Genomic DNA, 15517 nt, shown 5'->3' on the forward strand with positions numbered 1-15517 from the left:
CCACAACTACCTTTCCCATACACCCTCTTGCCCCTGGACGGGTATCAGCCACAGGGTGTCTTAGGAGTAGAGCCACTGCTTTATACTATCACCACCAGCCACACAAGCCCTCCAAAAAAGGGGTAGAAACTGAACTGTACCCCACCTGCACTGGCTATAAATAGGGGGAACACAGTTGCAAAAAAGGCTAACATAATTCTGTGGTGCATGTGTGTTGTATGTCAGACTTGGGCAGTAATTTTCCTGCTCTACTCGGCAGTGGTGAGGGATCAGCTGGAGTACTCTCTCTCGTTCTGGGCACCACACTGTAAGAAAGCTGTGGACAAATCAGAGAAAGTCCAGAGGGAAACAAAATGATAAAAGGTTTAGAAAACTAACCTGTGAGGAAAGGTTAAAAAACCTGAATGTGTTTAGTCTTGAGAAAAGACTGAGGAGGGACCTAATAACAGTCTTCAAATATGGTAAGGGCTGTTATAGAGAGGATGGTGATCAATTGTTCTCCATGTCCATTGAAGGTTAATCTACAGCAGGGAGATTTAGGGTAGATATTAGGAAAAATTTTCTAACTATAAGGATAGCTAAGCACTGGACTAGGCTTCCAAGGGAGGTCGTGGAATCCCCATCATTGGAGGTTTTTAAGAACAGGCTGGACAAACACCTGTCAGGGATGGTCTAGATATATTTGATCCTGCCTCAGTACAGGCGCTGGACTTGTTAACCTCTCGAGTTCTCTTCCAGCCATACAGTTCTATGATTCTATGCTGCTCGCAACCACTAGTAGCAAAACATTCTCACTCAATCTGCACTAAGAGTTAAAAGGAAATTTAGCCTCACTTTGCAACTGCATGGTACATTTTGCTGCATGCTTGAAGGAAGAATTAAAAATAGATCACATCTTTTTCTCTCATTATGATGTCAAATGCACTTTCTAACCACAAGGAAGTTGTTCTATTCATGACATTTCAAATAATTCAGTTGCATCTTAAACTGTTTTCCCTCTTTCTCCCCACTTCCTCCCCAATCGTCATATTCAGATGTTTCAGACCATTACCTTTCCCTCATATCTTGGTGACAAAGGTTCAGCTGGGTTTCCCCTCTAGGTTTTGCTGGTTACTCCTATTCAGTCTCTGTACACTTCAAATAGATTGGTTGGTTCCCCCTCAACTCTATCCTTTTTATATGCTCACTGTCATCCCTCGTAACATCTCTGACAAATCCTTTTCGTTTTAAACTCTCTCTTCCTTCCTGCACTTTTCTAGCTCATTTCACCAGGAGGGGCTTTCTCATCATTTTCAAGGACATGCTCTGTTTTCAGAAAGGTGATTTCACATACAATGTTGGGAAACTCTCCAGTGTGGATTATGTAAATTAATCTCAGCAATATCCCCATGCAAACTCTAGAAAACTTGGTTATACATTCATGTACTTGCCTTACCAGTTTAGTTTAATAGTTTTTAGTAAATCAGGCCAGAGGATAGGTACTTTATCCTTCTATCAGGAGATGGAGAAGGACTCAAAATAATTTGTGACAAAATCCTCCTGTAGGAGGGTCTAGTTCTAGCTAGGCAAACCAGTTAGATTGCATTATGCGCCACCATTTTTAAGAGGCATCAAGCCTTCTCTGAAATAGAGAGAGCATGAGTAAAATGTGTACCATCAAGGCCACTTTGGACAGCATTTCTTGACCAAGCTTGCAGCCAAAGCATCTTTGAGCAAGGTAGATGCTGCCATCAATTGCAAAGTGACCCTGATGAAATTATAGATCATATCACAGAAAAGTGTGGGATATTGCTATTAGGGGAGCCATTTTCTGAAAAATGGGATGCTCCTTGTTATGCCTGAAGATGAACTTTTGAAGACACATGTGGGCTTCCCAACTACATGAGCCCCCTGAAATGTGGTCCTGGAGCAGCACTCCCAAACTCTTTTGAGAACCACATCCGCCTTCCATTCTACAGAGTCATGGCAAAGGCTACTCCCCTACGAGTAGGATGGTTTACTTAGCCAGTTCCATTATCTAGAAGTCTTAAGCCATGTCTACACTACCGTTTATGTCGGCAAAACTTATGTCACTCAGGGATGTGAAAACACACACCCCTGAGCAACATAAGTTTTGCCAGCATAAGTGGCAGTGTGCACAGTGCTATGTCGGCGGGAGAGCTACCGCTGCTCATTGGAGGTGGATTAATTATGTTGACAGGAGAGCTCTCTCCCGTCGGCATAGAGTGGCTATGAGAGATCTTACAGCGGCTTAGCTGTATTGGTACAGCTACGCTGCTGTAAGGTCTCTAGTGTAGACATAGCATTAGTTGATTTTGAGAGTTGGGAAGAGAACCAGGCGAAAACTATTCGAGTGTCCTCTAGATCAGTGGTTTTCAAACTTTTTTTCTGGCGATCCAGTTGAAAATAGTTTATGCCCACGACCCAACGGAGCTGGGGCTGAGGAGTTTGGGGTGTGGGAGGGGGCTCAGGGCTGGGGCAGAGGGTTGGGGCACGGGGGTGAGGGCTGCAGGGTGGGGCCGGGAATGAGGGGTCCTTTGGGGCCATCTGCCTGTCCCAAGTCAGGATAAAGGAGGAGGGTTGGGCGTGGGGCTAGCAACTCCACCCCGTAAAAAATTAACTTGCTACAGAAACGCCAATAGAGATAACAGAGACTTTTAGCCTGGAAAAAGAAGGGTCTTCAACTCGAAGACGCATGACGCTGGGTGGTGAAAGTCGTGAGGAAGCCACTAAGCCGATTACCCTTCTTGCAACCAGGAGGATTACCATCGGTACATGGAACGTGAGGACCATGTACGAGTCAAGAAAGACGGCGCAGGTCGCAGCAGAGATGAGGAGCAACAACCTGACCCTACTAGGCATTAGTGAGATAAGATGGACGCAAGCTGGACAGAGACGACTGTTGACAGGAGAGCTGTTGCTGTATTCCGGACATGAAGAGAGTGACGCACCCCACACACAGGGAGTAGGCTTCATGTTGTCCAAGCAGGCACAGAGAGCACTGATTGGTTGGGAGGCACATGGTTCCAGGATCATCACAGCATCCTTCAGAACTAAAATGAAGAGGATTAAGATGAATGTTGTACAGTGCTATGCTCCAACCAATGACAGTGAAGAGGGGGACAAAGACTATTTTTACAACAGACTTCAGAAAATATTAGAGATTCTCCCAGACAAAGACATTACCATCCTTATGGGAGATTTTAATGCCAAAATTGGACCTGACAACACAGGATATGAACTAGTCATGGGGACCCACGCTCTGGGAGAGATGAGTGAGAATGGAGAGAGATTTGTGGATCTGTGTGCACTTAACAACCTGGTCATAGGAGGTAGCATCTTTCCTCACAAGCGGATCCATAAGAGTACCTGGGTATCGCCAGCAGGCACGATAGAAAACCAGATCGATCATGTCTGTATTAGCAAGAAGTTCAGAAGATCTTTGCAGGACGTTAGAGTTAGAAGAGGAGCAGACGTAGCGTCTGACCACCACTTAGTGGTGGCCAGATTGAAGCTGAAGAAGAACTGGATAGACGCGTTAGACAGAAGAGCGAAGTACAACGTCAGCCTTTTGAAGGATCATAAGATCAAGGAAGATTTTGGACTGACGCTGAAGAATAAGTTTTCAGTACTACAGGATCGGTCTGAGGAAGAGGAAGACAGTGTACCCAACAGATGGCAGAAAGTGAGAGACACACTTAGGTCAGCATGTCAGGAAGTGCTTGGAATTAAGAAATACCAGCAGAAAGAGTGGATCACAGCAGAGACCTTGACTAAGATAGAAAGAAGAAGAAGGCAGTAGTTAATAACAGCAGGACTAGAGCAGCAAAGGCTAAAGCGCAAAAAGAGTATGCTGAAGCCCATAGAGTAGTGAAGAGGAATATTAGGAAGGACAAGAGAGATTATGTGGATGGACTGGCAGCAGAAGCGGAGCAGGCAGCATACAATGGCAATATGAAACAGCTGTATGACATCACCAAGCGACTGTCTGGAAAGTTCAGCAAGCCAGAGCGTCCCATCAAAGACAAGCAGGGAAAGTCTATAACAGAAATAGAACAACAGATGAATAGATGGGCGGAGCACTTTGAGGAACTCCTGAATAGAACAGCACCATTAAATCCACCACATATTGACCCAGCCAACGAAGACCTTCCAATCAATTGTGACAGACCAACCAGAGATGAGATCAGAAAAGCCATCAGTATGATGAAGAATAGGAAGGCGGCTGGACCTGACGATATTCCAGCAGAGGCCCTGAAAGTAGATCTGGATGTTTCAGTGGAAATGCTGTACCCCCTCTGAGAAGATATGGGAAGAAGAAGTGATTCCGGCGGACTGGAAAGAGGGATATCTTATTAAAATCCCCAAGAAAGGAGACCTCAGCAATTGTGCCAACTACAGAGGAATCACACTTCTGTCAGTGCCAGGGAAGGTCTTCAACCGAGTCCTCTTAGAGAGAATGAAGGATGCCGTCGATCCACAGCTACGAGATGAGCAAGCAGGTTTCCGGCAAAATAGATCATGCACGGACCAGATAGCAACGCTCCGCATCATAGTCGAGCAGTCTATGGAGTGGAACTCCTTGTTGTACATCAATTTTGTTGATTATGAGAAAGCATTCGATAGCGTGGATCGAGAGACTCTCTGGAAGCTCCTTCGGCACTATGGCATCCCAGCAAAGGTGGTCAACCTGATTAAGAACTTATATGACGGCATACACTGTAGAGTGATCCATGGAGGGCAGCTTACAAACAGCTTCCAGGTGCGAACCGGAGTCAAACAAGGATGCTTGTTGTCACCATTTATCTTTCTCCTTGTCATTGATTGGATTATGAAGACATCCACTTATGAGCGTAGGAACGGAACCCAGTGGACGTTGTGGACCCAGCTTGATGACCTGGATTTTGCCGATGACCTTGCACTCCTTTCGCATAGCAAACAGCAGATGCAAGAGAAGACCAACGTAGTGGCAGCCACGTCATCACAGGTTGGCCTCAACATCCACAAGGACAAGACCAAGATCCTCAAGATTAACTCCATCAGTAATGACCCAGTCACACTGAATGGAAGCCCTCTGGAAGAAGTGCAGTCCTTCACCTACCTAGGCAGCATCATCGACCAACAGGGTGGCACGGACGCAGACATCAAAGCAAGGATCGGTAAGGCAAGAGCAGCTTTCTTACAGCTCAAGAACATCTGGAGCACTAGAGAGCTGTCTTTGGCAACAAAGATTAGACTGTTCAACTCCAACGTGAAATCAGTCTTATTATATGGAGCTGAAACCTGGAGGATAATTAAAACAACCACCAGGAAGATCCAGACCTTCATAAATAGTTGCCTTAGAAGGATTCTCCAGATCCGCTGGCCAGACACCATCAGCAACATCTACCTTTTGGAGAGGACCCGTCAACTTCCAGCAGAGGAAGAAATTAGAAGGAGAAGGTGGGGTTGGATAGGACACACACTATGCAAGCAGCCAACCAACATCACTAGACAGGCATTGCGGTGGAACCCCCAAGGCAAGCAGAAAAGAGGCCGTCCAAGAAACACCTGGCGACGCGACCTTCAGGCTGATAGCATAAAAATGGGCTATACCTGGAACCAGCTAGAGCAAATGGCCCAGGATAAAGGACTCTGGAAATCTGTGGTTGGCGGCCCATACCCCGATTGGGGTGACGTGCATGAGTGAGTGAGTGGGCTCTGGCCTGGGGGTGCGGGCTCGAGGGTGCAGGAAGGGGCTCTGGGCTTGGAGGGGCTCAGGGCTGAGGCAGGGGATTGAGGCGCATGGTTGGGGCACGGACTTACCTCCGGCGGCTCCAGGTCAGCAGTGCAGCTGGGATGCAGAGGCAGGCTTCTCGCCTCTCCTGGCACCACAGACCGCACTGCGCCCTGGAAGTGGCCAGCAGGTCTGGCTCCTAGGTGGAGCCGCGCAAGCGACTCCGCGTGACTCTCGCCCGCAGGCACCCTCCCAAGCTCCCACTGGCTGGGAACTGGCCAATGGGAGTGTGGAGCCGGTGCTCGGGGTGGCGACAACGCGCAGAGCCCCGTGGCCCCCCTGCCTACGAGCTGGACCTGCTGCTGGCCACTTCCAGGTAGGAACTACTAGTTTTACTAAGTATCAGAGGGGTAGCCGTGTTAGTCTGAATCTGTAAAAAGCAACAGAGGGTCCTGTGGCACCTTTAAGACTAACAGAAGTATTGAGAGCATAAGCTTTCGTGGGTAAGAACCTCACTTCTTCAGATGCAAGTAATGGAAACTTTACTTACATCTGAAGAAGTGAGGTTCTTACCCACGAAAGCTTATGCTCCCAATACTTCTGTTAGTCTTAAAGGTGCCACAGGACCCTCTGTTAGTTTTACTAATAGTTTTTACTGGCCGGCTGCCAAGGTCCCTGGGTGCTGAGCAAGGCAACCCAGTGCCTTGCATGCCGCAACCCTGTACTGGGTCGCGACCTGAACTTTGAAAACCACTGTTCTAGATTGAGTAAAGCTCCCTATGAAATCTTAGGCTCTTGGGCGTTTTATCCAGATCAAGCTATATTTTAAGTTAGTTTAATTTGTGTGGTGAAAAACCTTAGCCCCTTGCCTCTAGTTGGGGAGAATGAAATCTCCTCCCTTCCACTAGATTGAAGTCAGTTTTAAACTGAATAGATGTGGCTTGTTAATGAGAAGAATTCCATTCTATTCAGGTTCTTACACCATGCCCATCGTCCTGGTATTCTTGTACCTCCAAGGTATCTGGTATATTTTCTAAAGGAAAGAGTGTTACTTAATGATTAAAGCAAACTGAACAGATGTAAAAAGAACAGGAGTACTTGTGGCACCTTAGAGACTAACAAATTTATTTGGGCATAAGTTTTCGTGGGCTAAAACCCACTTCATCGGATGCATGCAGTGGAAAATACAGTAGGAAGATATATATACACAGAGAACATGAAAAAAATGGGTGTTGCCATACCAACCATAACAAGACTAATCAATTAAGGTAAGCTATTAGCAGGAGAAAAAAAACTTTTGTAGTGATAATCAGGATGACCCATTTTCAACAGTTGACAAGAAGGTGTGAGTAACAGTAGGGGAAAAATTAGCATGGGGAAATAGTTTTTACTTTGTGTAATGACCCATCCACTCCCAGTCTTTATTCAAGCCTAATTTAATGGTGTCCAGTTTGCAAATTAATTCCAAGGTATGGCAACACCCGTTTTTCATGTTCTCTGTGTATATATATATATCTTCCTACTGTATTTTCCACTGCATGCATCTGAAGAAGTGGGTTTTAGCCCACAAAAGCTTATGCCTAAATAAATTTGTTAGTCTCTAAGGTGCCACAAGTACTCCTCGTTCTTTTTGCTGATACAGACTAACACAGCTACCACTCTGAAACCTGAACAGATGTAAGGAAATTTAAAGTCAACACTCCCAATTCATCCATAACTTATCTCTGGATAGTGCTGGAGATAAGTGGACTTGGGAATTTTCACATTGGATCAGACCAGATGCTTGATGTTATGTACTGTGGGTTGCTGCTACATAGAGGCACAGAAGAGTGAATTAAAAGGACCCAGCTGATGGCATATGTCTGAACCAGGATAATAATTTAACTGCATTATGTGTGCATTATGCATACATATGTGCAGGGAATGAAATGATGACTCAGTGGCTTAGAGGTGTGAAAGTCAGAAGGCAGCACTTCATTCTCACATGCTAGGCTGGCTGCCTTCCCCCACACAGAGGGCTGAGAGATGCTCCTGGGAGACTGAAGAGGAAATAAAAAACGAAGAGTCCTTGTGGCACCTTAAAGACTAACAAATTTATCTGGGCATACGCTTTCACGGGCTAGAACCCAAGCAACCCCCATCCTTTCATGTATTTATACCTGCTCCTGTATTTTTCACTTCATACATCTGATGAAGTGGGTTCTAGCCCACAAAAGCTTATGCCCAAGTAAATTTGTTAGTCTCTAAGGTGCCACAAGGACTCCTCGTTTTTTTTTTTTTTTTGCTCATACAGACTAACACGGCTACCACTGAAACCTGAAGAGGAAATGTGTATGCAAGGATCAAAGATTCACACTCAGCTATGCAGATATTCAGGGATTAGCTTCCATCAGTGTGCAGGGCTGGGGAAATTAGCAAATACAATTGGATTAAGGAAGAGCTGACAAGATCACTTGTAGCATACAATGCTGAAAAGTACAAACAGGAACACAGCCAGCCTGCAAGTCAGCTAAATAAATGAGCTGTTTTATCTCCTCACTGTATTTGGCTATGCTGGCTCCCAGAGCTTTATTCATTGTCACAAGCATTTATTAGGCTAATGTCTACACTTGCAGAGTTTTTGCACTGTCAGTTTCACCTGTGATAGGGAACCGGTGAAAGAAAAGCCTGCTGGTTACTGTACTCACTTGCTTCCACAGGCATCAGATAATGTTTACATTTGCAGCATTTCCAACACCAATGAGCAGCGCACTGAGAGCAGCTATCCCACAGTGCATCTCTTTCCATTTTGACGATAGGGAGGGGGAGGGGGGGGGAGGGAGGGAAGCTCAAGGTCCAAGCGGGGGATCCTTTGCTCTGTGGAGCAGCCATGGTCACTTGGCCAGATGAGCACTTGCAAACAAAACAGGAAAGGGAGTTTCAAAGTTTCCGAGGGCTTTACGGGGGGAGGGCCGGACGTCTGTTTACCTGGCGTCAGAGCAGCAGAGCCTCTGGCCAGAGTGGTCACCCTAGGATATCCTCCGGAGGTTAAAAGCTGTTTACACAGGAAGAACGTGTCTCCACTTGCACATCACCGCAAAAGGATAAGCAGTAAGAACTATACACCTCTCGTGGAGGTGGTTTTCTGTTTGGGGTGAAACTTCTGAGTTTCACCGCAAAAAGTCATTGGCAAGTGTAGATGCTCCCACGGTTTTTGAGCAAAAAAGGGACTTTTTGTGCTTTAAATGGCAAGTGTAGACATGCCCTTAGGCATAGAATCATAGAATATTAGGGTTGGAAGAGACCTCAGGAGGTCATCTAGTCCAACCCCCTGCTCAAAGCAGGCCAACACCAACTAAATCATCCCAGCCAGGGCTTTGTCAAGCCAGGCCTTAAAAACCTCTAAGGATGGAGATTCCACCACCTCCCTAGGTAACTCATTCCAGTGATTCACCACCTCCTAGTGAAATAGTGTTTCCTAGTATCCAGCCTAAACCTCCCCCACTGCAACTTGAGACCATTACTTCTTGTTCTGTCATCCGCCACCACTGAGAACAGCCGAGCGCCATCCTCTTGGGATCCCCCTTTCAGGTAGATGAAGGATACTATCAAATCCCCCCTCACTCTTCTCTTCTACAGACTGAATAACCCCAGTTCCCTCAGCCTCTCCTCCTAAGTCATGTGCCCCAGCCCCCTAATCATTTTCGTTGTCCTCCGCTGGACTCTCCAATTTGTCCACATCCCGTCTGTAATGTGGGGACCAAAGCTGGACACAATACTCCAGATGTGGCCTCACCAGTGCCGAATAGAGTGGAATAATCACTTCCCTCGATCTGCTGGCAATGCTCCTACTAATATAGCCCAATATGCCGTTGGCCTTCTTGGCAACAAGGGCACACTGCTGACTCATATCCAGCTTCTCGTCCACTGTAATCCCCAGGTCCTTTTCTGCAGAACTGCTGCTTAGCCAGTCGGTCTCCAGCCTGTAGCGGTGAATGGGATTCTTCCATCCTAAGTGCAGGACTCTGCACTTGTCCTTGTTGAACCTCATCAGATTTCTTTTGGCCCAATCCTCTAATTTGTCTAGGTCACTCTGAACCCTATCCCTACCCTCCAGCGTATCTACCTCTCCCCCCAGCTTTAGTGTCATCTGCGAACTTGCTGAGGGTGCAATCCATCCCATCATCCAGATCATTAATAAAGTTGTTGAACAAAACTGACTCCAGGAACGACCCCTGGGGCACTCCGCTTGATACCGTCTGCCAACTAGACATTGAGCCATTGATCAGTACCCGTTGAGCCTGACAATCTAGCCAGCTTTCTATTCACCTTATAGTCCATTCATCCAATCCCTACTTCGTTAAATTGCTGGCAAGAATACTGTGGGAGACCGTAACAAAGGCTTTGCTAAAGTCAAGATATATCACATCCACCGCTTTCCCCATATCCACAGAGCCAGTTATCTCATCATAGAAGGCAATCAGGTTGGTCAGGCATGACCTGCCCTTGGTGAATCCATGTTGACTGTTCCTGATCACCTTCTTCTCCTCCAAGTGCTTCAAAATGGATTCCTTGAGGACCTGCTCCATGATTTTGCCAGGGACTGAAGTGAGGCTGACCAGTCTGTAGTTCCCCAGGTTCTCTTTCTTCCCTTTTTAAAATATGGGCACTATATTTACCTTTTTCCTATCGTCCAGGACCTCCCCCGATCGCCACAAATTTTCAAAGATAATGGCCAATGGCTCTGCAATCACATCAGCCAACTCCCTCAGCACCCTTGGATGCATTCGATCTGGACCCATGGACTTGTGCATGTCCAGCTTTTTTAAATAGTCCTTAACCTGTTCTTTCACCACTGAGGGCTGCTCACCTCCTCCCCATACTGTGTTGCCCAGTGCATCAGTCTGGGAGCTGACCTTGTCTGTGAAGATCGAGGCAAAAAAAGCATTGAGTACTTCAGCTTTTTCCACATCATTCGTCTCTATGTTGCCTCGCCATTCAGTAAGGGTCCCACACTTTCCCTGACCACCTTCTTGTTGCTAACATACCCATAGAAACACTTGTTACCCTTCACATCCCTTGCTAGCTGCAACTCCAATTGTGCCTTGGCCTTCCTGATTACACCCCTGCATGCTCGAGCAATATTTTTATACTCCTCCCTAGTCATCGGTCCAAATTTCCACTTCTTTTAAGCTTCCTTTTTGAGTTTAAGCACACCGAAGATTTCACTGTTAAGCCAAGCTGGTCGCCTGCCATATTTGCTATTCTTTCTGCATATCGGGATGGTTTGTTCCTGTGCCCTCAATAAGGCTTCTTTAAAATACAGCCAACTCTCCTGAACTCCTTTCCCCCTCATATTAGCCTCCCAGGGGATCCTGCCCATCAGTTCCCTAAGGGAGTCTAAGTCTGCTTTTCTGAAGTCCAGGGTCCATATTTTGCTAATCTCCTTTCTTCCTTTTGTCAGGATCCTTAACTCAACCATCTCATGGTCATTGCTGCCTAGGTTGCTACCCACTTCTAGTTCCCCTACTGCATCCATCCCTGCAGTATAAAAGGAACTCCTACAAGGTTCCAAACATCTATGGCTATGTTTCTGAGTGAAATGCACACTGACACTTCAGTAATAATTTACTTTTAAGCACCTTTCGACTCTCAACCCCTCACCCCCAACCCCACACACACCCTAGGGTGAAAAGCAGGCAGCTGTTTAACAGCACTCTGCAACATTCATTAGGAAAAGAAGAAGTGAAGATTATAGTATCCAATTGAAGCTGCAAGGGGACTGCATTTCAGTTTGAAGAATATAAATATCAGAGTTGGAATTTGGTGTGTACACCAGGCTACAATTCCTGAAAATCCCATGACAGATTTAGAACACAAGGAACTTGATTTTATGTCTCAGCCAGAATAAGTTACCTCCAACAGTACAGTGCCCACTCACAACATGCTGGGACATTAGTTCAGTACCGACCATGAATGCCAGCTATTAAATCCTCAACACTGTGCACTGGATCAACTAGATGTTCAGTGGAGGCTTCTAGGAGCAGAGTACTAACTCTAGTCATCAACAGTGGGAACAAAACCGTGTCCCTGCCCTTCACAGATTTTGTGGTTTAAAGGGACATTGTCAGTTTACAGTTATGTGTTGTGAACAAACACTTTTCAAAAACCGGATACTAATACCGTAGATTATTAAAAATTAAATAACTGTAATAATCCAGTTTATCTGTCACTATTTACACCGCTTACTATGACAATTCTCTTAGTTTAGTGAATTAAAATCAATTAAGTCAGTTTCACTAACTATGAGATTATCTATATGCAGAAAGAAAGAAGCCAATGAGGCTCTGCAGCCTGAGTCTTTTAATAAGGTTTCTATGCCTTCTGCAGCTAATTTCACTCAGATGAGATCCCAGCCCATGCAGCTGGCTGACTTCCCCAGTGAGAAGCAACAGCCTTCCCCAAACTACAATTTAATCTTTAATTAATTTCATCTCATTCCTCCATTGTAATCACTGCAGTGAAAACCCATACCTGCTATTTTTTCTTTGCTCAAGGAGGACAGTTTTAACCAGTTCCCTCTAAAGGCTAGATACTTGAAGCGAAAACACAGATTGACAAAGCCAGAAGAGTACCCAGAAGTCACCTACTACAGGACAGGCCAAACAAAGAAAATAACAGAACGCCACTAGCCGTCACCTTCAACCCCCAACTAAAACCTCTCCAGCGCATCATCAAAGATCAACAACCTATCCTGAAAGATGATCCCTCACTCTCACAGATCTTGGGAGACAGACCAGTCCTCGCTTACAGACAGCCCCCAAACCTGAAGCAAATACTCACCAGCAATCACACACCACACAACAAAAACACTAACCTAGGAACCTATCCTTGCAACAAAGCCCGATGCAAACTCTGTCCACATATCTATTCAAGTGACACCATCATAGGACCTAATCACATCAGCCACGCCATCAGGGGCTCATTCACCTGCACATCTACCAATATGATATATGCCATCATGTGCCAGCTATGCCCCTTTGCCATGTGCATTGGCCAAACCGGACAGTCTCTACGCAAAAGAATAAATGGACACAAATCTGACATCAGGAATCATAACATTCAAAAACTAGTAGGAGAACACTTCAACCTCTCTGGTTACTCAGTAACAGACTTAAAGGTGGCAATTTTGCAACAGAAAAACTTCAAAAACAGACTCCAATGAGAAACTGCTGAACTTGAATTAATATGCAAACTAGATACCATTAATTTTGGCTTGAATAGAGACTGGGAGTGGCTGGGTCATTACACAAATTGAACCTATTTCCCCATGTTAAGTATCCTCACACCTTTTTGTCAACTGTCTGAAATGGGCCATCTTGATTATCACTACAAAAGGTTTTTTCTCCTGCTGATAATAGCTCATCTTAATTAATTAGTCTCTTAGAGTTGGTATGGCAACATCCACCTTTTCATGTTCTGTGTGTATATCTTCTTACTATATGTTCCATTCTATGCATCTGATGAAGTGGGCTCTAGTCCACGAAATCTTATGCTCAAATAAATTTGTTAGGCCATGGCTACACTTGCAGATGTAGAGCGCTTTGGGTTAAACCAGCCTTCGGAGAGCGCACCAGGGAAAGCGCTGCAATCTGTCCACACTGACAGCTGCAAGTGCACTGGCGTGGCCACTTCGCGGCACTTGAAGCGGCATTTGGAGCGGTGCACTATGGGCAGCTATCCCACAGAGCACCTCTTCCCATTCTGGCGCTGTGGCTTGTTCGAAGGGGGCATGGGGTGCAGGGCTTCTGGGTTCTGTCCCAACACCCCATGATGCATCGCTTCGCATCCCAGCAATCCCTGTGTTTCCATCCACATTTGGCGCCATCTTTCAACGGTTTCTGTGCAGAGCGCGCTTTGTCTTCCCTTTCGGTCTGCGGGAATGGAGCCCGAACTGCTGCGGAACATGCTGACGAGTCTCGCCAGCACGTCTCATTTGGCAGTCGAGTTACTGCTTAAGATCCAAAGTGACAGTGAGGAGTCCGACGATAATATGAAGTCGCGTAATGCATACAACATGAAATTGCTTCTCATATTCACGGACATGCTCTCCACCGTGGAACGCTGCTTTTGGGCTTGGGAAACAAGCACTGAGCGGAGGGATCACATCATCCTGCAAGTCTGGGATGACGAGCAGTGGCTGCAGAACTTTCGGATGAGAAAAGCCACTTTCATGGGACTGTGTGCTGAGCTCGCCCCCACCCCGCGGCGCAAGGACACGAGATTGAGAGCTGCCCTGCCGGTGGAGAAGTGGGTGGCTATTGCAATCTGGAAGCTGCCAACTCCAGACAGCTACCGATCGGTCGCTAACCAGTTTGGAGTGGGAAAGTCGATGGTTGGAATTGTGTTGATGCAAGTTTGCAGGGCCATTAATCGCATCCTGCTCAGAAGAACTGTGACTCCAGGTAACGTGCATGACATTGTGGCTGGCTTTGAACAAATGGGTTTCCCTAACTGCGGAGGGGCGATAGATGGGACGCATATTCCTATTCTGGCATCAGCCCACCTCTGGGTTTCTGTGCCTTGGGGAGAGCCAACAGCTGCAGGGGGCACCTACACTGAACACTGTCCCAACATTCTCCACAGGAGTTCATCCTGGAAGATATCTCGCTGCTGAGGGTGACCAGGGAAGCAAGGGAGGGTCTTCTCCTACAATGTGGCTTCCGCCTTGGCCCATACGCAGCTTGCCTGTGTGCAGCAACGGTCCCCCCGCCCCTCACAGCACAGTGGCGCAGACACGTTAGCCTGACTGGGACAAGAACCACGCTGGCTCTCCCAATAAACCTGTGCAGGCGCATTGCTCACGTTCTGGCTGAGACTTTTGAAGAGATCACCGATGCCGATTACCGCGATGTGATAAACCACATCAATGCACTATTCCGCATCTAGGCATGCATGCAGCCCTTACTCTCCTCGCCCAAAGAGCCCGTACCTAAAAACTTCCTTCCTGAAAAGACAGCCTCTTACCAGGAACCTCCTCTGTTGTTTGTCCTTCCCCAAGCACCGGACGCTGCGACTGGCTGCCTTCCTCCTGGCTCGAGAAGAGCTCCTGGCTGCATGCATCTAGGGATTCCGGGGTGTCTCCCCCCGCCTCAGCACCATCGCTCGTGCTTTCCTCCTCCTCCTCCTCCCCCGCCACCCTTGCTGTGCTGGGCTCGGAAGTGTCCATGGTGGTCGTTGCAGTGGAGGTGGGATCGCCCCCAAGTATCGCGTCCAGCTTTTTGTAGAATTTGCAGGTCGCGGGGGCAGCACCGGAGCGGCCGTTTGCCTCGCGGGCTTTGTGGTAGGCATTCCGCAGCTCCTTCACTTTAACCCAACACTGCACCGCATCCCGGTCATGGCCCCTGTCCATCATGGCCCTTGAAATGTGCCCGAAGGTATCGTAATTCCTACGGCTGGAGCACAGCTGGGACTGCACAGCTTCCTCCCCCCAAACACTGATGAGGTCCAGCACCTCGCCATTGCTCCATACTGGGGCTCGCCTGGCGCGTGGAGGCACAGCCTCCTGGAAAGATGCGCTGAGAACACTCCACACCTGGCTGAGCAAACAGGAAGGGGATTTTCAAAATTCCCAGGGAATTTAAAGGGCGGGTCTGACGCTTGGTCACCTGAGGACAGGGCAGAAGAGTTCAAAAGTGATGACCAGAGTGGCTAGAACAGGCATTGTGGGACACTTCCGGAGGCCAGAGCGTATTAGGTGTCCACACTGGCGCCGCAGCACTCCAGCGAGAGCGCAACAAATGTTATTCCTCTCGGGGAGGT

This window comes from Emys orbicularis, chromosome 8 (assembly GCF_028017835.1).
Source record: "Emys orbicularis isolate rEmyOrb1 chromosome 8, rEmyOrb1.hap1, whole genome shotgun sequence".
NCBI lineage: Eukaryota > Metazoa > Chordata > Testudines > Emydidae > Emys > Emys orbicularis.